We start from the raw sequence: 26,808 nt of genomic DNA on the forward strand, positions 1-26,808 counted from the left end.
ATCCACTAGGAAAGCAAAACCCCCCATCTGTATAGACAATACAGACACAAAACACACAAATACCACAAGGAGATAAGTCACAGAAAACTTCATTTGCTCCAACTAAAGAAACTGGAGGTTACTTGCATCTCGTGACGGGCTGTGGCATAACCCGGCATGGCCAAGGGCCTCTGGCGTACTTGAGGCTGAGGTAAGTGGATCATAAAAAAGGATGGAAGAGAACCCCACTCATCAAAGACAGGAAACCACTCTCTCTTCAGGCCCATCATCTGATGAGCCAGTGATTGAACTGGGCATCAGGAGGTGTTTACGCAGCTCTACCCTTTGACACTAGTCTCTGTAACACGTGTATGGCCTGGGACGTCTGGATGGCTCAGTCAGTTAAGCATCTGCCTTCGGCTCAGGTCGTGATCCCAGGCTCCAGGGATCCAGTCCTACATCGGGCTCCTTGCTCAGTGGGTAGCCTGCTTCTCCCCCTGCCTGCCACTCCCCCTGCTTGTGCTCTCTCTCTCTTTCTCTGACAAATAAATAAAATATTTAAATTAAAAAAGAGCACACATACACACGTATGGCCTTAGTATGTGTGTCTGTTTAAATACAAATCACACATTCTCTTTTATGAGGCTGGTCATCAGACACACCTGGCTGTGCAGCCTCGGTTGACCTACCTTGGGCGTATTACCTGTGACCTCCTGGAGCCCCAAGCTCATCTGCAGAATGGGGCCATAAATAAACGGTCCCTACTTTCTCTCGGGATGGTGAGGAGCTTTAACTAGGACAGGGCATGGAAAGTGGTTAGTGTGTCTGGCTCGTGGTAAGTGCTTAATAAAAATTAAGCACTGCTGTTACGTGCTTCTGTGCGTTTATATGTAAATCTACATAGGGTCATGTTCACATTTCCCCGAATACTGTATCTTTCAGAGAATGAACAGTCATGCTCACATTTTACCCATTAAAAACCAACCAACAAAAACCTATGTCTGAGTACAGGAGGAGAGCCATAGGCTGTATACACACTCAGGCACACACACACATACATACAAGGGAGAGTTGAACAATGCAGGGGTTAGGGTCACCTACCCCCCCACACACACACAATCACAAATCCACATATAACTTTTGACTCCCCCAAAACTTAACAGTCTACTGTTGACCTGAAGCCTTAGTTATTGAATTCTAGAGTCGATTAACACATATTTTACATGTTATATGTATTACATATTGTATTACAATAAAGTAGGTTAGAGAAAAGAAAATGGTTTTTTTTTAAAGATTTATTTATTTATTTTAGAGAAGCAGGGGGAGCGGCAGAAGGAGAGGGAGAGAGAGTCTTAAGCAGACTCCAAGCTGAGCATGGAACCCAACGTGCGGCTGGATCTCACAACCCTGAGATCAGGACCTGAGCAGAAACCAAGAGTTGGATACTTAACTGACTGTGCCACCCAGGCACCCCAGAAAAGAAAAGGTTATTAAGATAATCATAAGAGGGGCGCCTGGGTGACTCAGTTGTTAGGACTCTGCCTGCGGCTCAGGTCGTGATCCCAGGGTCCTGGGATCGAGCCCCATATCGGGCTCCCTGCTCCACTGGAATCCTGCTTCTTCCTCTCCCACTCCCCCTGCTTGTGTTCCCTCTCTCACTGGCTGTCTCTCTGTCAAATAAATAAAATCTTTAAGATAATCATAAGAAAGAGAAAATATATTTACAGTACCACACAGCATATATCAAAAAACATCTGCATATGGGTGGACCTTTGCAGTTCAAATCCATAATGTTCATGGGTCAAATGTATAGTATAATTTTATAGCAGGAAAGGGCCTTAAAGGAAATCTGGTACCCAAAGTAGGCCCCCCACCTGAAGCACCTGGGACAGTTCAATGACTTCCCCAGATGAAGCTTCGATTTACTTCTGTGTACCCTCTTCCACTGATCCCTGTTCTAACCTCTCGAATCACATAGCAAACTCACTGCTACCAAGAAGCATTTCTAGTATTAAAACACAACCAATAACAACAACAAAAGCAAAACATTTTAAAAGCTCTACTGTTTTCTTTGAGTATTCTTTTTCCCAGAACCTGCACAGCCCCTTGTAATACATGATTTTGTTGCCCCCTTACCGTTATGGGGCTCTGCACTTTAAAAGATGCCTGCCTCACTTGCACATAATAGTCCAAATGTGGTCTGAATAATGCTGGATAGAAATACATATTGTGTTCATTCCCTGATTAACGAATTAATCCAACATTTATTGCCAGCAGAAACTAAGCTAGTCACATATATGGATATACACAGTAAATGCTAAGTACCATAATAAATGCTATATATAAAAGATTTCCTTTTCAGCACGGTGACTATAGTTATTAATACTGTATTGTACATTTGTAAGTTGCTAAGAGAGTAGATCCTTTTTAAATTTTATTAATTTTTTAAATTTTAATTCCAGTATAATTAGCATACAGTGTTCTATTAGTTTCAGGTGTACAATATAGTGATTCAATAATTCTATACATTACTCAGTGCTGATCAAAATAAGTGTGCTCTTAATCCCCTTCACCTATTTTACCCATCCTCACATCACCTCCCCACTAGTAACCATCAGTTCTCTATCGTTAAGAGTCTATTGGGGTGCCTGGCTGGCTCAGGCAGAAGAGCATGCCACTCTTGATCTCAGAGTTGTGAGTTCAAGTCCCATGTTGGGAATAGAGATTACTAAAAATAAATAAATTTTTTAAAAGAGTCTGTTTCTTGGTTTGTCCTTCTCCCTAAGAGAGAAGATCTTAAAAGTTCTCATCACAAGAAAAAAAGGTTTGTACCTATGCATGGCGTTGGGTATTAACTAAACTTACTATGGTGATCATTTTGCAATATATACAAATAGCAAATCATGATGTCATACACCTAAAACTAGTATATGTCAATTATATCTCAATAATAAATATTCTACCCAAAAAAATTACCTCTTAATTGTGCAGTATTGAAGATCCTCCATGACAAAGCATTAATTCCAAGGCTGTTGTTCCCATTCCAACCATGCTTCCTTCTTCACTGTGTTTTCAGTTGTTATGAGCTCAGAGACCACATGTTCATTCTTAGTCTTGGCCTAAAGAATAAAAGAAAAAGAGATGCATCTCCCTTAGAAAGTTACTTCATACCTCTCAGTGCCAAACAGAAAGATCTCAGTATTGGCCACTGTTTTGTACCGTCACTCAGTTCCCCTTCTCCGTGGCAACAGCACAGGTGACTGAGAATGAACACATGAATGAAGAAAATGGAATGACTTATCCAAGTAAGACTTGTGAATGCACCACACTCAAATCAGCTGAGGAAGGCTTCTGCCGGAGGTAAGTTGGGAAGAGCATATTTCTGAGCAGGTGTTTGGATGGAGACAACCAAGGGTTTGCACCACTCTTACAGGAGGGAGAGGACACAGCCTAATGGTAGCCACCAGGAATGTTGCAAACACAGCTCTGCTTGGAGGCTGAAGGAGAGACGTGATGTCCCTCCAAGATCTCAGCCAACCAAAATTTCCTTTCTCAAAACCAAAGCTAACCACAGTCACACAGAGTAGAGGAAGGCTGGCATTATTTTCCAACTGCAAGCTAGGACAAAGATCCTGGCCTTCTCATTTCCACATTCAGGATTTAGGTGGGCCTGGGGAGCTAACTGAACAGGCTTCCAGCCTCAGACCTTCTGGTCTGCATTTCCACCTTTGCCGCTACGTCTTCACTGTGCTCTCTGTCTTGTATGATTTTCAGTGTATGAATCATTCATTGCTATCTCCGAGCCTGCTGGAGAGCTCAGCAAGTAAAAGATATTAGCCATGCAAACCCAGAACGGTCGCCCAGAACTCCCAGGTTACTGCTTTGGGCAGAGTGGGAAGGGTGATTTTGGAGAAGTGGAACCCAACCAATTAAGGAGAGAAAACAAACCAATTGTTGTTGCAGAGGCCTGGAGAATATGCTTCCAGCCTTTTCTATTCTGACTCTCTGACTTGTCCCGTGAGGAGATCCCTAGATGAAAGCAGAATTACTGGGATTAGTCCTATAGCCATTTCGGCCTTGCCAGATGGCCTCCTGCTGGGGCTCAGTTTCCCCAAGTGTGAAATGAACTTAGCCTCCCAGGGTTGCTAATGAGCTACAATGACCCAAGACACAGAAAAATGCTTAGGATGCTTCGGAGGAGTTCCAAAACTTACTAGTGAGGGTGCAGACAAAGTAAGGTGATGTGGAAAATGCCACTTTACCAGTTTAATGAAACACCAAGAGCTGTGTTCACAGACCTCTGGCTCATACTATCCCCATGGCACCCAATGGCCACATTCTACTTCCTACTTGAGCCATGAATCCTGGGCCCTATGAGAACCCAGACTGCATCCAAATTTCATTCAGATTTCCTTCCATCTGAGATAATTTAGGGCTCTGTCCCTGGAAGCAGACAAATGCACTAAATTCAGAGTTCCCAAATGCTGGTCTGTGGACCAATGCTGACACAGGAGGATGAGGTTTTTATCAAGTAAGATGAAACGAGTTCAATAAAGAATCTTTCATACAGTTCAACTTCACTTGAAGAACTATCTTTTATTCTGAGATTAGGTCACTAGAATGTAAGCCCCAAGAGAGCAAGGACTCCAATGTTCTTCTTCTCTGCTTTTTCACTAACACCAGAAGAATACTTGCACATAATAGGCACAATTTTCTGGCAGCGTGAAGGAAGGGTCTTGAAAGTTGTCCCAGGGGATGCCTGAAGGTTTTCTCAGCTGTCTGAGATGTTTCCCCTTCTAGGCTGGTACTGGGATCCCTCTAAAGACAATAAGAACAACATCTGCTTCTAAATTGGGCACATTCTTGCCAGTATGAGGGGACAGTGGAGCAAATCTTAAGGTGATGGGTTGAGAAAAATGAGGATTCTGTTTAAGTTAAACATATTTTATTTAAAGGATTGTTCTTGATGACCTCTTTGGTGTATTGAAGCTTTTTATTCTGTTATTCTATCATGGTAATAATAGATCGTCGTTTCTTTTTAAGGTCTGGAATGAACAAAATTTAAAGTTTCCAAAATGAAAGACTGAGAATCTACACAGTTGTTTCAAACTGACCTAAGACAATATGGTCATGCACAGTTACTGGGTTCTTTTTGATAGATATCGGTCACCTCCAATGGTTGACATAGCAAAAAGATCAAGGTTTTTCCCCTCATAACTTCACCATCAGGGTGTATGTTACAAAGAGAGGCACAGACTAAATTTTGTCACACATGCAAACATTAGCTTTTAGACATAAAAACAGCCATACAGTCAGTTCTGGGCGCTCAGTAAGTTGAAGCTCTCTGCCCTTTTCTAGACCTCTTGTCACTGTTCACATTCAAGCTTGGGTCATTCTTGGGGGATGGGGCTGTCCTGGACATTGCAGGATGCTCAGCAGCATCTCTGGCCAATATCCACTAGACATCAGTAGCACCCCACCCCAACACACATACACACACACACAATTGTGACAACCAAAACCATCTCCAGACATTGCAAATGCTTCCTCCCCCCATCCTCCTCACTCCCACCCTCCCAGGATGGGGAGGGGCAAAACTGTCCCCAGCTGAGAACACTCACTCCAACAAGTATCTTGTAAGCAAGGTTCACTCACAGTAGATTCATATAAATTCTTAATCAGAGCCAGGCAACCGGATCCTGCATAAGCTTCCTCAAATACGGCCAGGGAAATTTCTAGGCCTAGGCAGTGTTTCAAAGGGTGTAGGCTACCGGGCATGCTTATAGCCCACTCCCTGTACATTCGTGAGAGAAGGTGGCTGATGGATATTTCTAACCAATCCACATATTCTGAACACCACTCGTTCCACCAGTAAAAAACCATTTCTGACACCAAGAGTGCATACTAACAAAACTCTGGTGTTCATAGGAAATGAAGATCATTAAAGTGCCCATAGTAGCCCCTTGCCAGGTATGGACTTTTGACTGGAGACTTCCACATGCTAACCAGTCAAGTGTGAGAGAGGCATCACATTCTTTATACTGAAGCAATCTTGACTAAAGGCAATATAACAGCTCAATATAATAGCTCTTTAGATATCCCCAATCTTTATTATCTTTTTTAATCATTATTATTATTTCTATTACTATTATTATTGTTATTTTAGGGATGTTATTGATCCACAAAATCCAAAGGGCTGAAAACCACTGCCCCACATCAAACTGCTTCTTTGTGAAAGGCTTTTCAGGTGGAAACTAGCTCCTCCAAAGGGACTCTTGCACTCAGACTGCTCCTGCATGTGATTTGTAGCCAAATTTTAATGAAAACCAATGTCCCCAGCCACTTTTCCCAACTGACGGAAAAGATGCTTTCGAACAGAAGTCAGTTTAGGGTCCATCGTAGGGGTGAATTGCATGATTGCCAACCAGAGTTTGTTTCCCAGGGAGTTTGTGTGTATAAGAATGCACAAGTTGCAATTAATTCCCAGCGAAGTCACTTCTCAAGTTAATTAGAAATGCAAAGTGTGAGTCTAAATGTTATGAGATTATAAAATGGCTTAATAATGGGAACAATGAGATTGAAGCATATGCATTCTGGCCATGTAAATATTTCATAACAGTGCCAATCTGATTTCATTTGCCTAATCATGCCATTGATATGCAGCCACCAGCCTGCAAATAGAAAGCCTGAATTGCAGCAGATCACCCTTCTAATGTCATAATTATTAATATTGGAGAAAAATGGAGCTGCTCTACTCCCATGCAGACTGCTGGGCCTTTGGAATTGAGGTGGGGGGGGGTGCTGCAGTAGGAAGAGAAGGAAGGTGATAGGTACACCAGCCCCAACATCCCCATCCGGCCTGTTGGTCAGAAGTATTTAGGGAAGTAGGCAGCTCAACAGATGAAAGTGGTGGGCCTGCTGGAGAGCAGAGCTGCAGGGTGTGAATTACCTGACCCTTAATTAAAATCACAATGAAATGCACATGTAACTGGAGAAGAGGAAAAAGAAGCGAGTTTTGTGGGAAAACAGGATTCTGTGCTTGAGAGTTCAGCCAGTGCTGGATGGGGCGGTGGGGCTGAGCAGGGCAGTTGCCTCTCTCTACTCTTTGGCTTCCTATATTGGGTCAGCATCTTCCATGTATTTTGTGCACAAATCTCTTTGATATGCACAGACTCTGATGTCCCCCTTAACATTTGAGAACTGCTCTCCCTTTATTTCCAGCTGAACTGCTTTGGGACATTTCTTCAATCATTAACTCACTGCCTCTGAGACAGGCTGTGTTCTGCCTCTTCACTTGAAACATAAGGGGTATGTAGACGAGACAGTCTGATTCCCCTGTGTGGTGGGTATGGTGGCTTGATTGACTGCCAGCAGAGACGCGAACTCATTTAGGCAGCACGGTATGGGGAAAGGCTGCTGGAAGGATATTAGTGAGATGTTTGTAGGTTTGAGTCCTGGCCCTGCACTTAACGTGGGCAAGTCAACTAATCCCCTTCCCAATCTCAGTTTTCCCATCTGTAAAATGGGGATCATAATACCTAACTCATAGTTTTGTTGTGGAGGATTGTTCAAGAAATAGAACGTGACATCACTGTTTAATTACATAATGCTTTGTTTTAAAAGGATCTGGAGCAACCAGAAACTTTGTAATAAATGGCCAAATGCTATGCAGAAGTTTAAAATGTACATTCTGGGGGCACCTGGGTGGCACGGTCAGTGAAGTGTCCAACTCTTGGTTTCGGCTCAGGTCATGATCTCAGCATCGTGAGATCAAGCCCCACATCAGTCTCCGGGCTCAGTGGGGAGTCTGCTTGGGATTCTTTCTCTCCCTTTCCCTCCGCTCCTTCTCTCTCTCAATCTCTCTCTCAAATTAATAAACCTTTTCTTAAAAATAAAATAGAGTAAAATAAAATGCACATTCTCAGCCTTAAGTTTCTCTGCTACCTTTTGCTCCAAACAGGTGTCTCCCTAGGCAAACAGGTCATTACCTGGAAACAAGCACCAGACAAGTTTCCTTTTAGAGCATGGTCCTCATCCCCAGCGCTTCTTGTCCCTAAGATTCACAGCCATTGGCAGAGAATTATATTAAATCTTAGGCAGCACACTTTGGGGTGCTTTTTAAAAACTGAGCTAATTATTGAACTTCTCAAAACCTCAGTAACTTCAGCTGTGAAATGGAGGTATTAATAGCTCTTGTCACACAGGATTAGTGTGAAGATAAAGGTAACAAAATAGCAAAGATTTAGTATGCTGCCCAACTCACAGAAAGCACCATGTGTAATCTATTACCATGCTTACTTTTAATTTACTTTGTTATTATTAATATATGGTATTATATAACAAATAATACAGCACTACTAATGATTTGTTACTATTGATTATAAGTAGGGATATAACAGTGGACTCTAGGACACCAGGAACCTAGGGATATTGCCACAAATCTAACTCTTGATTACCTTCTTTCTGTCAGACTGCATAAAGAATTTAGATTATCACTAAATGTCCACAGTATCCAGAACGTGTGAAACGTGTACTGTAGAAAGAATTGCTAACACTTACATGGCGCTAAAAATATATGCCAGACACCGTTCTAAGCACTTTACATATAACCCATTTAGTTCATACAGTAGCTCTCATGAAGCGGAACTTACCATTCTCCCCATCTTACAGATGAAGAAACAGAGGCAGAAGAAGGCATAAAACTTGTGCAGAGTCACGGAGACAATAAATAGTAGAGCCGGGGTCAAGACCACGCCATTGGCTTCAGCATCCATACGTGCCTTTACAGTGCGCATGCGCCATTCTGCTGCTTCTTTATTATAAAGGAATTCACAGAAAAAGAGAAATTCGGGGTCCGCTCCCATCTCTCCTTCCCCATGGGAACTAAGAGCCTGCAGTGATGGACCCAGAGGGGTTTGCCTCCTCTGCATAATGCTTGCTTTCTTGCTTTCTTTCTTTCTTTCTTTCTTTTTTTTTTTCCTTTCTTCTTTTACTGTTTTACCTTGAAAGTCTTTAGGCAAAATGTGTGCTCCTCAGGCTAAGACAGGCTGCTTCTCACGACTGGATTATACCTCTGTTAGTTGTTTGTGTGACCTGCCCGGTCCATGTGCACATTTGAACGTGCAGCCCTGTGCTCTCAGAAACAGAAGGCTTGGCATCTGACATTCGGACTTGTACCAAAGCAGGTTTACTCCAGGGTGGGGGGTGTTGGGCTCTGCTGGTAGGGTTGACGTGAGAAGAAGCTGGGTCACAGGGAAACAATTTCTTCTTCTCAGTCTCCGGCAGCACCCAGGGACGGGGAGGTTGCCAGAAGTCACAGAGTAAGGGGCCGGCGTGCTTTACTCCAGAGTGTGGACTTTGGGTTAGAACCGTTTGGCCCTCACGGCGGACAGTGACTTGCCTTTGCTTCTCTCAGTCTGTGCACCCTGCTGCCCCATGAGCCCAGGGCTTCCCAGAGATGCTCCTCTCACCTCCCTGTCTCCCCTGGGCAGCCAGGTCAGTGCTCTGCGCTCAGGGACCACCCCCTGCCTGAAGCACATCGGGACTCTCCCAGCAGATAACTAAGGGATCACCAAGATTAGGCTTGGTGATTGCTCGGGGGCAGCAGCTTGGCTGGAGGCTCTGCTCCACCAGGACCAGACCAGATGACAGGGCTCTCCCCGCGGGCCAGCCGAGGTGAGAAGTGCAGCCGCAGATTGGCCGTGAGCCCAGTCGCTGCAGCAGGAGTGTCAAGGCCTCAATCTTGATTTCTCTCCGATCTAGTTGCATTTCGAGGGCAGGTACTTAACCTCCTAGTGCCTCCATTTGCCTCAATGTCAAGTGGGAACTAATGAGAACACCTAACTTAGAGAGTTGTGACGATTAAATCTGTTGATCTATATAAAGCCTCTACAGTCGTGCCTGGCGCATAATAAGTGCTCAAGAAAGATTCTTTTTTATTATTCTTCACTGAATGTGAACCAGCCACCCAGGTGTCTAGATAGTGCCTCTGCGGCTGACCTCTGACCTCTTGGCCCTATCACCCTCTCTCTTGATTGCAGCCTTCCAGGCGGGGGACAAAGGAAGGACAGAGCTCCGTCCCCTCCTCCTTCCTTCTCTCTCTCCTCTTGGAGCTACAATTAACAAATGATAACAGCACAGGTTCAACTCAATTAGGACAAGACCCCAAAGCAGATGCTGCTTATGTGCAGAGGACAGAGTAAAAGAATTGACTCCAGAAGGCTTGGGACGCATTCATAGAGGATGCTAATTGGTTTCTTGCTGGTAATTTTTCACCCCTAAGTGAACAAGAAAGAGGGCGTCTCAGAGGCTCATCTGCTTTGCAGGTGATCAGGCAAATGAATGTCTGTGTCCAGGGAGAGGTGAAGATTGTCTTTTTTTCTCTCTCCAAAGGGAACATAATCTCATTTGTCCCAGGCAAAGATTTAATGACTGGCAGGTCCGCTGAGCTGGCAAGGGATAAACGTTGCCTCCAAAATGGAGGCTCTGAGTCTTGCACACTCTTGGGAAGTCCTAGGGTCCCAGAGGCTTGGGTAGAGTTTATAAGTCATTTTGTCCTCAGGGAGTTTGGAGAGAAGTATACAGATGAAACACTAGCCTCAGAGACTAAGATGAGCTTGGCTGTCAGTGGGAGGGACAGGGTTGAACAACAGACAAGTACCCATACGAATCATGCCCTTTTAGAACTCTTTCTGTGCCTTGCATATACGTCTTCTTTTGCAGTGTCTTGATGGACTGGCTAAACCCAACTACATGATTGTGACCTTGAGCGGAGTGCCTTTGTCTTATACTTTGTCTTATACAGAACATTAGCAAACACCAGTCACTTACTACATACATGTCAGGCACTGTTCTATTTGCTTAACCTATATTAACTCATTGAATCCTCAGGCAGGGGTTACATACAGATGGAACCAGGAAGCCTGATAGACTCCTACATATCTGTTCTCCTTGTATATCTAAACCCTAACACAGTACAGCCTTAAGGTAGTCTATTTACCTATTAATCCCAAAGTACAAAGAAAGCATTGCCACTGATGCCATGAGCCTTTAGTAAGTACTAAGTGCTCCACAAACATGTGCTAAGGAATTGACTAGCCACACGCTTGCCAAGATGACTGGGGTAGAGCTGTGGTCCTACAATGGAGGCCACTACCCACCTGGAGAGAACTCTAGGAAGAGGGAGAAAGCCATCCACACTAGCTTCCTCACCCACTGGGGGCTGCAAATTGATCTCTGAGCTCTATCTTGGCTCCCTCACTTGGGACAGTCGAGTCTACTCTGACATCATTCCTCCTGTCCATTCTTGTCACTGCCTCCATTCCATTACTGGTTACCTCTCCCCCTGTTGACAAATTAATGACAGTTGTCATCTCCCATCTTTCTAAAAGCCAAACCACCCTTACATCCAGTTCATCTTTCCAAAATACAATTCCAATCAAGTGGAAACTCTGCATTTCCCAGTGCCTTCCAGATCAGAGTCAAATCCTCAGCCCAGCCCTCTGGGCCCTCCACACTGGCCATGGGAATGCAGCCATACAGCCCACTTCCTTGTTTCCCCCTGACCCTTGGGCGGACCACTCCCCCTGCTCAAACAGAATTCTGCATATTCATATCTTATTCCAGAGCTGTCCAACCTACTGTGCCTGGCTTTAGGCATCTCTGCATCTCTGGAGGAAGGATGGAAAAGAAGGAGCACCTTCAAAGTCAAACAGATCTGATGTAAATCCCTGCCCTGTCATTGACGGTTGCAGGAACTTGAGGAACTTATTTAGTGTCTCTGAGTCTTAGATTTCTCATCAGGAAGAGACAAAGAATGCCAACCACCTTGAAGGTTGTTGAGAGAATAGAGTTAATTCACTTGGTCTGGTCAACTAGTCCCATATGTGGCAGGCATCATTGTAGGCACTGGAGACACAGCAATGAACAAAACCTGGAGCTTGCCTTCTAGGGAAGGTGGAGGGGAGACCCGAACCAATAAAACCAAGTGCAGTAAGGTGACCACGGCATGCTGAGCACATAGTCGGTAATGTTTTTTCCTTTCAAATATTTCAAAAGGCCTAATAACAGATGTACATTTTTCGACCCAACATAACATGGGATGGAAATGTCAAGTTTCATTGGTTTCAACCATCAAATTCAGAGAGTTCCCTAAAGAAAGGGCTGTATCTTCTCTATTAATGTACCATGAGTGTATTCCAAGTACCAAGCACAGCACTTCACACAAACAAGGTGCTAAATACTGTTTGGTGAGTAAACGTTGGTTAATGTGTGATGATCAGGAACTTTAATCGACAGTTTTGCTACTTTAATTATAAATAGGAAAATGTATCACTTAATGAATCCACTTTCATGGGCCAGATCTTTCAAATGTGGGGCCATTGCCAAAAGTGTAGGCCTCACAACCATAGTCCCCGAAAGCCCTTCTCATTTATCTTCATCTGCTGACACCCTCTCCTCCCTTTGAGATCCTTGGCTCCTTACCCATGATGCTTTTTCAGATTCCATCCATCATATGCGTGTCTCCCTGTGATGAACTTCCAAAGCTCCTTGCACCTCTCTTCAACATGTAAGCTTCAGGGGTACCTGGGTGGCTCAGCTGGTCAAGCACCCAACTCTTAATCTCAGCTCAGGTCTTGATCTCAGGGTTGTGAGTTCAAGCCCTGCACTGGGCTCCGTGCTGGGCAAGGAGCCTACTAAAAATAAAAATAAAATTAAAATAAAATAAAATAAAATAAAATAAAATAAAATAAAATAATATAATTGTCATAGCATAATCATTGGAGGGTTAGTTTTGTGCCACCTGGAGGCCACAAGCTCTTTGAAGACCTAGAACAGCTAGAAAGCAAGTAGCAAAATATCTTGCTTCTGGAAGATATGACTGTCATTGTCACATTATCATTGAATGGCCCAGTGTCTTCTCTGACTCCATGGTGGTTCCACCTTGCACTGTCCCCCAGCCCAGACCTCTCTCTCTTCTGGCAGAACCAGACTAGCTGGACCACACAGACCAGTCCTACAGCTTCAACAAAGGGGGCAGCTCTCTATGCAAAGTAACTGCAAAATATTATGTTGTTCAGGATGTGGACTCTTGAGTCAGACTAATGACGTTCCAATGTTAACCCTATAGTCATCTCACTCTCTTTCTCCCTCAAATAAATAAAATCTTTTTAAAAAGGGGGGGTGCACCTGGGTGGCTCAGTCTGTTAAGCATCTGCGTCTGCCTTCGGCTCAGGGCGTGATCCCGGCGTTATGGGATCGAGCCCCACATCAGGCTCCTCTGCTATGAGCCTGCTTCTTCCTCTCCCACTCCCCCTGCTTGTGTTCCCTCTCTCGCTGGCTGTCTCTATCTCTGTTGAATAAATAAATAAAATCTTTAAAAAAAAAAAATAAAAATAAAAATAAAAAAAATAAAAAAGGGGGGGTGCACCTGGGTGGCTCAGTCTGTTAAGCATCTGCCTTTGGTTCAGATCATGATGCCAGGGTCCTGGGATCATGCCCTACATCAGGCTCCCTGCTCAGCAGGGAGTCTGCTTCTCTCTCTCTCCCTCTGCCCCTCCTCCTGCTTGTGCTCTCTCTCTCATTCTCTCTCAAATATATAAATAAAATCTTTAAAAAAAACAAAACCCTACAGTCATCTCTTGCTGTGATCTTGGGCAATGTATTTTACTTCTCTGGGCCCCGTTTCTTCACCTGTAAAATGGGAAAAAGAAGCAGGAGACCCTATTTTATAGGGTTGTTTGAAGGATTAAAGGAGATAACATGTAAAATTCTTACCAGGCATTGTGCCTGCTATATTATAAGCACTTGAAAAATATTAGTTGTAATTCAAGAGCATCAAACAGGCCACAAGCCCCAAACGTCACTCACCGCCAGCTTGCTGGTGCCTAAACTCTACACGGTTAAGATCGCGGGCTGAGAGCCGGACTACTTTGGTTCAAAACCTGCTTCCTCACTTATTAGCAATGTAGCTTTGGGGAAGTCTCTAAAGCTGAGACTTGATTTCCTCCTCTTCAAAATGGGGGCGATGCTGATTATGTACTCCCCCTCAAGGACATCGTGAGGATCCAGTAAGTGAATACACGTGAACTGTCTAGGATGGTGCCGCCCCACCGGAAATGCTCAATAAATATGAGGATTCATGTTAGAGACACCACAGTTCACCCCGTTGTCGAAGGTTTGGTCCATTTGTTCACACCAAGGCCGAGAGAATGTACTCGTTCTGGCCTTCCACTTCACCCACCGTGAGGATGACGCTTCATCGCCACTCTTATTTGATCCATGTAGCAGGACACTGAGAGCACAGGTGACCAAGACATCACTCCTGTCCTCCAGGACCATGTGACCTGGTCCATAACAGGTAATAATTACTGAGCGAGGTGCAGTTTGCAACGCACTTTCTCAATTACCATTCTGTGCTCGTTCACAACTCTGGAAGACAGGTGTTATTGGTCCCTTTTGTAATTGAGGAGAGGGGTTTGTTCAGCGTTAAGTGACTCACAAAGGTCACACGGCTAGGGAGTGGCCGAGCCAGGATGAGAACGTGGGCCCTGCCCACAGCCATGCTCGCAGCCCCCAGAGAATGGATTTTGATATGTGGGAGGGGACCAAGGACATAGGATTCCTGCGGAGCCCAGCTGGAGCCCAGGCAGCTCAGAGAGTGGAGCAAGGAGACAGCAGGAGGTGAGTCCCAAGTTCCTGCTACCCGTCTGCCAGGCTCCGTGGAAGGTAAGTGACTGCTTTCATCCAAGTGGCCTCCAGGCAGATGCTGGGGGAGCACAAGGGAGACGCCTGGCCTGCGGGACTCCCCTCCTTTGATGAGTGGCCTCTCCTCCTTCCTGTCTCCCCCATTCCAGTTTTGTCAAAGGGCAATTAAGCCCCTCGCTCCTAACTGTCTGAGGAGGCTGCCTTTGTCATTTGGTCCGGGTCCGCGTCCTCCTCCTCGCGTCGCAGCTAATGAGGCCTCCCCTAATTAGAGTTTTACAGTCACCTACAATTAGGCCCCTTTAATGCTTTTGAATAGGATACTTTTAACCTATTTCGCCTCATAATTGGAGCATCTATCCAGGTGTACACACACAGGAAGCAGGCGCTGGTGAGGGTAGCGGATAAAGGGCTGGATCAGAGCACAAACGCATGTGCGTGTATACAACATATAAACACATACATATACACACAGATACATACATACACATACACACATGCACACATACCATACACAGGACGGCACGCTTGCTGGGTGCATGCTTGGGCGCCGGGGGCGTGGGGGAAGGGAGAGCATTTGGCTGTGTGTTTACTGGTCAAATTGTGCATGTGGAGGAAAGGTGTGTGGGGGCAGAGGGTTCCAGTTGTGTGTGAGCATGTTAAGGGAAGGGAGCAGGGAAGCAGGAAATTGTTGGTGAGTGCCTACTATCTCTTTCCAAGAAAGGAATTTATTTTTAATAGATAATACACGTACATGGATTCAAAAGGTACAAAAGATGTCAGTGAAAAGATGAGATATCCCTTCCACCCCTGCCCCCAATCAGCCAGTTCTCTACCCAAAAGGGGATCTTCTATGAGAGATAAGCTATGCCTATATAGTATTTATTTATAAATATCTTTTTTGTAACTGAATAATAGTTAAAGTACTCATTGTTCTGAACCTTGCTCTTTCCATCTAAAAATAGATGTTGTCTGTTATTGTTATTCTAGGCAACGTTCCACATCTCTATAGAAAAAGCTTTATATATATATATATATATATTTTTTTTAATGACTGTATAGTATCTTGTTTTCATATCATTATCATTTAATTAACAATACTCTTGTGAAGTGTATATGTTTCTTCCCATTAAAAAAAAAACCATTTTTTGGGGCGCCTGGGTGGCTCAGTCGTTAAGTGTCTGCCTTTGGCTCAGGGCATGATCCCAGAGTCCTGGGATTGAGCCCCGCATCAGGCTCCCTGCTCCGCTGGGAGCCTGCTTCTGCCTCTCCCACTCCCCCTGCTTGTGTTCCCTCTCTTGCCAGCTGTCTCTCTCTCTCAAATAAATAAATAAAATCTTTAAAATAAATAGATGATAGATAGATAGATAGATAGATGATAGATAGATAGATAGATAGATAGATAACTAACCCATTTTTCTCTCATCTTTCTCCTAAGAAGCTTAGTTTGCTCTTAAGCGTTCAGGGGCAACTGCAGACCCTGAGAATCCAAGGCGGGGCTGGAGGAGGACAGAGGACTTGGACAAGAGACCCAGAGGATCTGGGGTGCCTGGGTGGCACAGTCATTAAGCGTCTGCCTTCGGCTCAGGGCGTGATCCCGGCGTTATGGGATCGACCCCCACATCAGGATCCTCCTCTATGAGCCTGCTTCTCCCTCTCCCACTCCCCCTGCTTGTGTTCCCTCTCTCGCTGGCTGTCTCTATCTCTGTCAAATTAAAAAAAAAAAATCTTTAAAAAAAAAAATAAATAAAATCTTAAAAAAAAAAAGAGAGACCCAGAGGATTTGCTGTGGGGAGTGTGGGGCTGCCTGCAGGGTCTGCAGTCTGGGATGCTAGAGCTTAGCGGGCCCTGGAATGTCCCTGCTTGGTTCTAATGCCCTAGGGTAGCCTTTCAGACCCTGGACATCTACTGAGTGATAATACAGTGATCTATCAGGGATATGTTGTGGCATAACCAACTACCTTGACACCTACACTGAAAATCGTTTCTTTTCTCTAGTGGTTTCTGCAAGACAGGAGCAGGAACAGCTTGGTTGGGCGGTTTGGGCTCAGGATCCCTTGTGAGGCTGCAGTCAGGACATTGACCGGGGCGACCTTATCTGAAAGCTCAGCTGGGGCTGGCAGATGCGCTCCTGACGTGGTTCGCCCACATGGTTGGCAACTGGCGCTGGCTTCTGCCTGGAGGCCTTCCTTCCTCCCCACAGTGCTGGCTGAGCGTCTATAGTAGTTCTTTATTGCTGCACAACAAAAGACCACAAACTTAGTAGCTTAAAACAGCACCCATTTATTATCTCCTAATTCTGTAACCAAAAGTTCAGGCAGGTTCAACTGGGTTCTCTGCTTAAGGTCTTCCAAGGCCAAAATCATGGTGCCAGCGGGTCTGGGTTCTTCTCTGGACGCTCTGGGAAGGAATCTGCTTCCAAACTCATTCAGTTTGTTGGCAGAGTTGCTTCTTTCAGTCCTCTAGGGCTGAGCTCCCTGTCTGCTTGCTGGCTGCCAGCAGAGGATGGCTCCCAGCTTCTAGAGGACACTTGTAAGCCCAGCTAAGTTATAATAACAAATCAGTCCTTCTCATGCTTTGAATCTGTCTGATGCCTTCTTCTGCCCCCAGCTGAAAAAAAAAAAAAATCTCTGGACTCATGTGATTGGAGCCCCTGAATGGCTCGGTCGGTTAAGTGTCCAGCTCTTGACTTCAGCTCAGGTCATGATCTCAGGGTCGTGAGATTGAGCCCATGTCAGGCTCTGCGCTGGACATGGAACCTGCTTGAGATTCTCTGTCTCCCCTTCTCCCTTTGTCCCTCTCCCCCACTTGTGCCCTCTCTCTAAAAAACATAAATAAATAAATAAATCTTACATGATTAAATTGGACCAACTCAGACAACCTCCCTATCTTAAGGTCAACTGGTCAGTAACCTTAATTATGTCTGCAAAATCCCTCTTGCCATGCAACATAAGGTAATGATGGGAAAACAGTAGACAGCAAGGCTATTGGGTCCAGCAGAGTTTGAGGATGGCTCTATATCTTCCCTAACACTTGGTGTTATCTGCCTTTTTCTTTTTCATTATTCTGGTTGGCCATTTAATACCATTCATTTAGCAAGCATCTATTGAGTCCCTACTATTATATGCTAAGAATAGCACCTAAAACCATGTCTAGCACAGAGTCGGCCCTCAGTAAATATTTGCTAGCTGATTTTCTAGGTGGTGGAGATACAAAACTCAATAAGATATGGATTCTGCCCACAAGGAGCTTTCTCTCCCTCTCTCTCTCTCTCTTTCTCTCTCTCTCTCTCTATATATATATATAGAGAGAGAGAGAGATAAATAGATTGATGACCAGCATGTAAATAATTGTAACACCGTTTTTTAAAAAAAGCAATGAGAGCCATGAAGAAGGTTAAGAATGCTAGAAGAACTCAAGGGGGAGAGAAAATGTTTTCCAATTTAGAGAGAAAAATCTAGGGAAACTTCCTGTAATAGGTGGCATTTGAGTGGGGTTTTATTTTTATTTTTATTTTCTTTAAAGATTTTATTTATTTATTTGACAGAGATAGAGACAGCCAGTGAGAGAGGGAACACAAGCAGGGTGAGTGGGAGAGGAAGAAGCAGGCTCATAGCAGAGGAGCCTGATGTGGGGCTCGATCCCACAACACCAGGATCATGCCCTGAGCCAAAGGCAGACGCTTAACCGCTGTGCCACCCAGGCGCCCCTTGAGTGGGTTTTTAAAGAAGGAATTAGGCTTTAGACATGCAGAGATGATGGGGGATGATAGTGATGGCTTATAATTCCAAGCAGATAGAAGAGCATAAGCAAACTACTGAGTGTTTACAGAACCTCAGGCCTAGGAGAAACCACACTGATAAAGATTCTCTGGTCCATGAGCCGCAAACCAGCAGAGGTTCTGGACACATTCAATGCCCAGATATATCTTGTTTGGTCTACTCAATGTTTTTTAAAAGTTTAAATTTGAGTGCCTTTCAGCAGAGTGTGCACTGCGCAATTCTACTTTAGTCAACCCAATTTCCTGTTGTCATAAACCACTCTTCAGCCTCTTCATAGATTCACATTATCCCCAGAGCTTCTGAGGGATTTGTGGTTGAGACCATGGAGTTCAATAACCTCTTCATTTACATGTGAGGACACCAAAGTCCAGGAAAGGCTAAGTGATCCTCTCAGGGGAGACACTGATAGTGGTGGCGTTTCTACACGACTTCCAGCTCCTTGATGCCCAGCCTGAGCTTCCTTTGCAGAGAGGCTGACAGATGAAGGAGCTCAGTCACACTTACTGTGAAGCATCCTCTGTCAGGGGACCACATTATGGCCATCAACAAATCTATGCTTGGTTTTCCTTAGAGCAGGTTTTAAGGAAAGGAAAAGGCAAAGAACCCAAGTTTTCTGGGCAAAGATGAAGACATAGATTAAATTGTGCTTCCTTTGTCATTTTGGTGAAAGCTGAGCTGAAGAATTAAATGGCAAGAAATTTCTTAACTAAATTAAAAATGCAACCAGAGGGGTGCCTGGGTGGCTCAGTTGGTTAAGCATCCAACTCTTGATCTCTGTTCAAGTCTTGATTTCAGGGTCATGAGTTCAAGTCCCAGGCTGGCCTCCATGTTGGGCATGGAGCCTACCTAAAAAAAAAAAAAATTGCATCTAGGATGTATCTTCCCTACTCAGGAAAACAACGACTTCCTGAAGCAAACCTAACCACAGGAGCAGCGGACTTTTACTTAAAACTGGGATGGCAGTGGACTCTGAAGCGCCACCTGGTGGCCACTTTCAGCCAAAGAAAAAGGAAAAGGGGTTCAATTAAGGTGTTTGATTCAGGTTGGACTGATAATTTTTTTTAAAGATTTTATTTATTTATTTGACAGAGAGACAGCCAGAAAGAGAAGGAACACAAGCGGGGGGAGTGGGAGAGGAAGAAGCAGGCTCCCAGTGGAGGAGCCTGATGTGGGACTCGATCTCAGGACTCTGGGATCACGCCCTGGGCCGAAGGCAGACACTTAATGACTGAGCCACCCAGGCGCCCCTGGACTGATACTTGGTATAGAAAACTCCCCACCGACGAACGTGGTATTGCAGGTATCAAAAGGTTTTACTTGGGGGCCAAAGCCTTAGAGAGTTCAGTGGAGGTGGGCAGATTGAAATGCAGGACTTTGAAAGCACTTGTAAGAACTTCTTCCCAGAGCCCTGAAGAAACAGGTGATATAGGCATGGAGACAAGTACTGGCGAAAGGAGTAGGGTGGGAAGAGAGAGGGTTCAAATCTCCCTACAGGCTCTGGAAGACACAGCTTGAGAATATCTCTCCAGGCCTTCTGGGTTATGCAAGGAAGAAAGAAACAATTCCCTACACATGTGGTCTTCAAAATACGTTTACAAGTATTATTCACTTTTAAAAACATGTATTGACTTTATTACAATTAATCACAATACAATAAAGGGTGCGAGGTAAAATAGAATTCACCTAAGCACCTTTGAACAGTAATGTGAACTGTATACACTAAGACTAAAGAGTACACGGTATTGTACTCCAATTAATAAATCTGTTTTTCAAATAGGTTATAGGTTAGCAATTCTGAAACTGCTTTAAGTATAATCTAGGGTTGAGCAAAGAAGTAAATATATTGTTAATAATAACCACCAGAGTTTCTATGGTTGGAGAAAGAAATTACAAATAAGAAACAGAAAGGATAGAATGAATCCTCAGTGTTGGAATGGAATCGGAGGGATCAGTATAAAGTCATGGTTTTTAATAGATAGATAGACAACCAGATATGGAAATAAGTAGAAATGTGTATGTATTTCACACTAACGTATATTTCCTAGTTGTGCCTACTGAGTGAAGAAACAATGACACGCCATTAGCAATGAACATCTAGTGCCCAGACCTTTGTTTCTAAACATTATTCTCCAGGGCACCTAGGTGGTGCTGTTGGTTAAGTGTCCAACTCTTGGTTTCGGCTCAGGTCAAGCCCCACGTCCAGCTCCGCGCTCAGCACAAGTCTGCTTAGGATTCCTCCTCCCTCTCCCTCTGTCCCTCCCCCCATTCTCTCTCTCTCTCTCTCTCAAGTAAATAAATAAATCATTTTTAAAAGGCCATTATTCTCCAACAAAAAGGAACCAGGCATACTTAAAGAGATGACTGATAACACGGCAGGGGCAGAGAAAGTACAGTGCGAACTTGGAACGAACCAGCAGGTAAGGAAGTGCTCAAAAACATGATGAGAACATAGTGAGATGATGCAAGCTCACTTGATGGAGCTCCCAAATCTGGGACAATTTGAGCAAGAAAATAAGAAATGATAATAACAAATTATGATCCACAGAATAAAACAAATATTCAAGAGTTCATGTTGCTGTAAATAGATGGTTGATTGAATAAATAGGTAGATAGTAAATGGAGAGAAAGGGAAATGTCTTTCTTATTATAGCACTACAACTCAAAAACATAGAAATGACGATGAAAATAGAAAATCATCAATTGCAAACACTACCGTAGTAGTTGTTTCAAGAAAGTATCATCGATGGATGCCGAAATTTGTGGATGAAAATATGACTGGAAACAGGATATGTACATGGTCTCCAGGTATCTCTCCATGAGATGATTATTAATTACCAGGGAGAAATGTAATAACTTCACAGGGGAAAAACCTGGCAGATATCTCTTTAACCAAGTGACCAAAGTTAATATCACCAGTAAGGAAACCTATAGTACTATGTGCCTCACGATATGATGTGCTAAGAAGGACACAGCATCACTTCTGTGGTATCCTTAACAAAATGCATAACAGAATTTAATGATGAGGAAACTCAGGCAAACCCCAAATCGAGGGATAGCTGTAATCCAGCTGATCAGTGCTCTTCAAAAGTGTAAAGGTCATGAAAGATGAAGAAAAATGAAAACACTGTCTCAGTTTTAAAGACTAAGGGGACATGACAGATAAATGCAATGTGTAATCCCGGATCGGACCCTGGACCATGAACAGGATATTGGTGGGACACGGTAGGGTAGCAATGGCAATTTCCTGGTTTTATCATTGTATTGTGGTTATACAACATGTTAACATTATGGGAAGTTAGGTAGAGTATATAGGAATTCTTTGTACTCTTTTTGTAATTTCTTGTAAATCTTATAACCTCTTTTCACATACATCTCACATATCTGTATCTTAATCAATTGCTTTGTTCATTCACTGATTTTTTTTTTCACTAAAGGACTGTAGGCTAAGCCTCATACTGGGAACACAACAATAAATAGGCCCAACATAATCCTTACTTTCAATGAACCGAAGGTCCCATAGAGATATAACTAAACAGTCAATGACAATTTAATATAGTAAGTGCAGTGATGTGTTAAGCAATTGCAAGCAGCATGACATAATAGCACAAACTCTAGAGCTATATGGTCTGAATTCAATTCCAGACACTACCACTAGCTGTGTGACTTTGGGAAAGTTACAAAGCCTCTCTGTGCTTCCATATACTCATCTGTACGATGAAGATGATAGTAATGGTATCTACATGCTACAGTGATTGTGAAAATTAAATGAGTTAATTTTATAAAGCACTTAGAAGGGTGCCTGGCACACAGGAAGCGTTATAAAATAAATAAGAACACGTGAGTAGGGGAGCATCTAACCCAATTGTGTGGAGAAGGGAAGTATTTAAGAAAAAATGTTCCAGAGCAAGTGACATGTAAGCTGAGACCCAAAAAGCAGAATGATCAGCCTTTGCAAAGGCCCAGAGATGAGATAAGGCGAAGAGATTCCCAAACTGAAAGAAGATGTGGATGTGTAGAATGGTGAACCGTGAGTGGTGAGAGATGAGATTAAGGAGATAGGTAAGCAGGGGCCACATCACACAGGGCCTTTTAAACTGCCTTAAGGATTTGGGTCTTTACCTTCATGGGGATAGAAGCCATGACAAGATTGAGGCAAGAGGTGAGACGACCAATCTGCCCCTTTAGAAAGATCTCCAAGGCAGCAGAGTGGAGCCAGGATGGTCAGTTAGGAGGCCTTCATGGTGACCCAAATAGATGTTGGCAGGCCAGACAGAGAGAAATGGACAGATCTGGAAGAGATTTGGAAGGCTGAGTCAAGTGAACTTTCACCAAGATATGAGAGGAGAAAAATTTTTAACATCCTTACTGAGATATAATTCACATACGTACAATTCACCCTTCTCAAGTATACAATTCAATGACTGTTAGAATATTCACAGATATGCGGCGATTATCACCACAATCAATTTTAGAACATTTTTGTCACCCCAAAGCAAACCCCCTACCCATTAGCAGTCACTCCACATTTCTCCCCAAATCCTTCCTAAACCCCCTACCCATTAGCAGTCACTCCACATTTCTCCCCAAATCCTTCCTTACCACCCTATGCAACCACCAGTCTTTCTGTCTCTATGGATTTGCTATTCGGGACATTTCATACAAGTAGAATTAGAGACTATACAGTCTGTTGTAACTGACTTCTTTCCCTTAGCACAATGTGGTCAAGGTTCATCTGGGTCTTAACACACACCAGTGTTTCATTCCTGTTTATGGCTGAATATTCCATCGTATGGATAGAGCAAATTTTATGTATCCACTTAGCAGCTGATGGACATTTGGGTTGTCGACACTTTGGGGCTATTATGAATAATGCTGCGAGGAGCATTCATGCACAAGTTTTTGTGTAGACATACACCTTCATTTCTCTTAATCATCTAAGTAGGAGTGGAATTCCTAAGTTATGTGGTAACTTGATGTTTAACGTTTCGAAGAACTGACACTCTTTTCCAAAGTGGCCGCACCATTTCACATCAACCCCAGTGGTGTATGAGAGTTCCGATTTTTCAACATCGTAGTGAGTACGAAATGGTATCTTGTGGGCTGGAGTTGCATTTTTCTGATGGCTAGTAGTGTTGAGCATCTTTCCATGTGCTTCTTGGCCACTTGTATGTCTTCTTTGAAGAAATGCCTATTCAGATCATTTCCCCTCATTTAAATTGGGTTATCGTTCTTTTTATTGTTGAATTGTAAGAGTTCTTTATGTATTCTTGATACAAATCCCTTACCATACCCATGGTTTGCAAAATTTGTCTCTCATTCTTTTGGTTATCTTTCACTTTCTTGATGGCCTATTTTGCCATGCAAAGGCCTTCATTTTGATGACGTCCTGTCCACCTTTTCTCTTGCTGCTTTTGTTTTTGGTGTTACATCTAGGGACCGATTGACCAAATCCAAGGTCACGAAGCTCTACACCTATGTTTGGTTCTAAGAGTTTTATAGTTTTAGAATTACATTTAGGGCTCTGATCAATTTTGAGTTAAGTTTCGTAGAGGGTGTGTGGTAGGGGTCTAAATTCATGATTTTGTCTGTGGGTATCCAGTTGCCCACCTTGATGAAATTTTGAAAGGAGACATATTGGAATTTCTCCCAAGAAGAGTGGGGAGTGGAATCTAGGAAAAAACCATAGGCAACCACTCGTAGTTAAGGAACGGCAGAGAAATGCTGTTAGGCCAAAGAGTTTGGGAAATGGGTGGGTAGGCCAGCACAAATCCAAGAGAGTGTGGTGGCAGAGAATGCAATGGAAGAAAAGGTTTTGGAGAAAAGGATGAAATTAGCTATGTCAAAATTCTCAAAGAGTTCACGTAGAATAAGAACTTATTATTTCCTGTGCGACCCCTACTAGACTTCCTGGGTCTAGAGCATTTCCTGTTTGACACCAGTCAGAATGGAAATTATACTTCATTCTTAGCGACCATCTTCTTTCAAAGGCTCACAAAACATTTTTGCCCATAATTTATTCTAGAACTTTGCTGTGATCAACTTCGATCATTGGTCTATACCTTCCAGCATTTACCTCTCCTCTTCCATATTTGCCTGCGTTTTGCTTTCTGGTGCCATTTTTTTTCATAGTTCTTTAGCCAGGACTGACACTGTTTCCATGATTAAGTGGATTCAACTGTATGGTTTCAGAAATACACAAGACCTAGATTAAATACCCTTATGTCCTTCTCTCTTTGCTTCCCACCCTCTGTAACTCCCCACCCCCACCACCAGCAGCGCAAAGAACGTAAATGTCACTTCACAGACAACTTTTGCAAGAGATGCCCCAACTTCTCCCCGCTAACATTAAACACAGCTTGACACGAAGCCCAAACCAAGAGAAACTGGGCAAATTTCGCTACTCGGTTTCATCCACGGCCCACGTCCCCATTTCCTTGAAGCCCACTGCCTATTTTTTAAATGGGGCCAGCTCTGATTATTTTTAGGTATACGGGGCCAAGGCTGCCTTCCTGAACTTGTTTTCAGCACAATAAAACATTCTCATTTCAAACAACAACAAAAAACCCCATCATGCTTTCTTCACCTGCTCAAAGATGCAGCCCCACCATCCCCATCGCCCTAAAAGCTTTCTGCAGCCCACTAAAAATATCCAATGTTGACAGATGCAAGCTATCAATACAGAGACTCAAGACCCCAGGGTGAGAAGTGGCCAGAGGCAAAGTCTTGATAAACAGCTCAAATTGGCTCTTACTCCACAGGTGACGCCTAGTTTATCTGGGTAATTGTAAAGGGCATTTTACAGCAAATCAATTAAATGAAAATCTTTTAAACCCTTTTTAAATGGGGGTAAGGGGGGGAGGGTGGAAAGGGCCAACCTTTGTAAGCTAACAGGTGATTTTAATTGGAACCAGCAGTGTTATACCATGTTTTTGACCCATTCGGTAAAGGCAGAAAAAGAAATCAATAAATTTCCATCAGCATTTGCCCTCCTGGAGTCTTATAAGTAGAATGGAGACACGAACCCCAGTTAATGGCTTCGTCAAGCACCTCACTGATTCTCTAACAGAATTAAATAGGTTGCAGGTCTCTCACCGCAGTCCTCTACCATTGAAATTCAAAATGCCCCAGTGGGCTGGGCGCGCTAGGTGACACACAGGGTACCATCCTCCCCTTTATAAGCACAGGCTCCCTGTGCTCCCCCAAACCCACGCATGACCGAACTCCCAAAACAGTCCTATGTCAGAGACGTGAACCCACCCACTGATCCTTTATTAAAAGCAAAACACGGGAGCTCCCAGTTTCACTCCTGGAAATAGATCCATAGAGAATCCACAGGGCCTAATCAGGCAGCTTGATTTCAGCCACATATCTGTGCAACCTTGGGTAAATTATGTGACCTCTCTAATTGGCCGTTTTCTCATCTTTATCAGGAGGTGTAATGATACTAACCCACTACCTCATTGGGTTGCTGTGAGATTAAAGGTTGTTGTATGTGAATATACTGTAGACAGATGATAGATAGGTGATAGATAAATATCCTGCAAAAATTTGAACAAGCAGAAACTATTTAACAGAGAGAGAGAGTACACAAGGTGGGGCGAGCAGCGGGCAGAGGGAGAGGGGAAGCAGGCTTCCCAATGGGTAGGGAGCCCAACATGAGGCTCGATCCCAGGACCCTGGGATCATGACCTGAGCCAAAGGCAGACGCTTAACCGACTGAGCCACCCAGGCGCCCAAAAAATGTTTATTGTTAATTATAAACCGAGAATAGCTTTGAACACAGACGCATGGCTCCTTCATTTTTGTACCCTCAGAACCTGTCATGCTGCCTAGCATATATTAGGGGTTCAATAAATGTTCAGTGAATGAGTCACTATATCCAGGGCTCAGAGAACATGAGGACACCCAGCAACAAAGTCATTTGCCCAAGGTCACGATGCCACCTGCCACTTCAAAGCAGAGCTTGTAAATCTCTACAGAGTGGGTTTCCCTTTAAGTTTCTTGCTTCCTACGTGTTTAGATTGTACCTGACTGAGCATAAGTCTTGTGGAGAAAGATTCAATCAAAGTTCCAAGTCTGATTCTATTCCAGCCAGAGCTGAGTGAGTGTCTGTCTCTCCTTTTCCCTGGGTCTGTCACAATCTCAACAAATAGGCTTTTAAATTAAGTAGTGATTTGGAATGTAAGTGAGTGCATTTAAGATGATAAGAGACAGTGAGATCCTAATGGCTGAAATATTTGTCATATCACAAGTAAACGGAGTGTTTTGGGGAGTCACTAATATAACTAATTTTTTCCAAATCCTCCTCTGCTCTGTGTGAGAAGATGAGGTCAGTGCGGGTTGA

General features: G+C 43.7%; 1 protein-coding gene across 1 annotated transcript in view; it reads right to left on the minus strand.

Moving 5' to 3' along the window:
- The window catches only part of BSX (brain specific homeobox), a 61,372-nt gene that overhangs the window by 21,078 nt on the left and 13,486 nt on the right, over positions 1-26,808 (minus strand). The window contains exon 3 of the mRNA XM_002914081.4: positions 2,956-3,098. The gene's annotated coding sequence lies outside the window, so the exon portion shown is untranslated. The remainder of the gene's footprint in view (positions 1-2,955; positions 3,099-26,808) is intronic.

The sequence above is a fragment of the Ailuropoda melanoleuca genome, chromosome 8 (genome assembly GCF_002007445.2).
Source record: "Ailuropoda melanoleuca isolate Jingjing chromosome 8, ASM200744v2, whole genome shotgun sequence".
In the NCBI taxonomy this organism is placed as follows: Eukaryota; Metazoa; Chordata; class Mammalia; order Carnivora; family Ursidae; genus Ailuropoda; species Ailuropoda melanoleuca.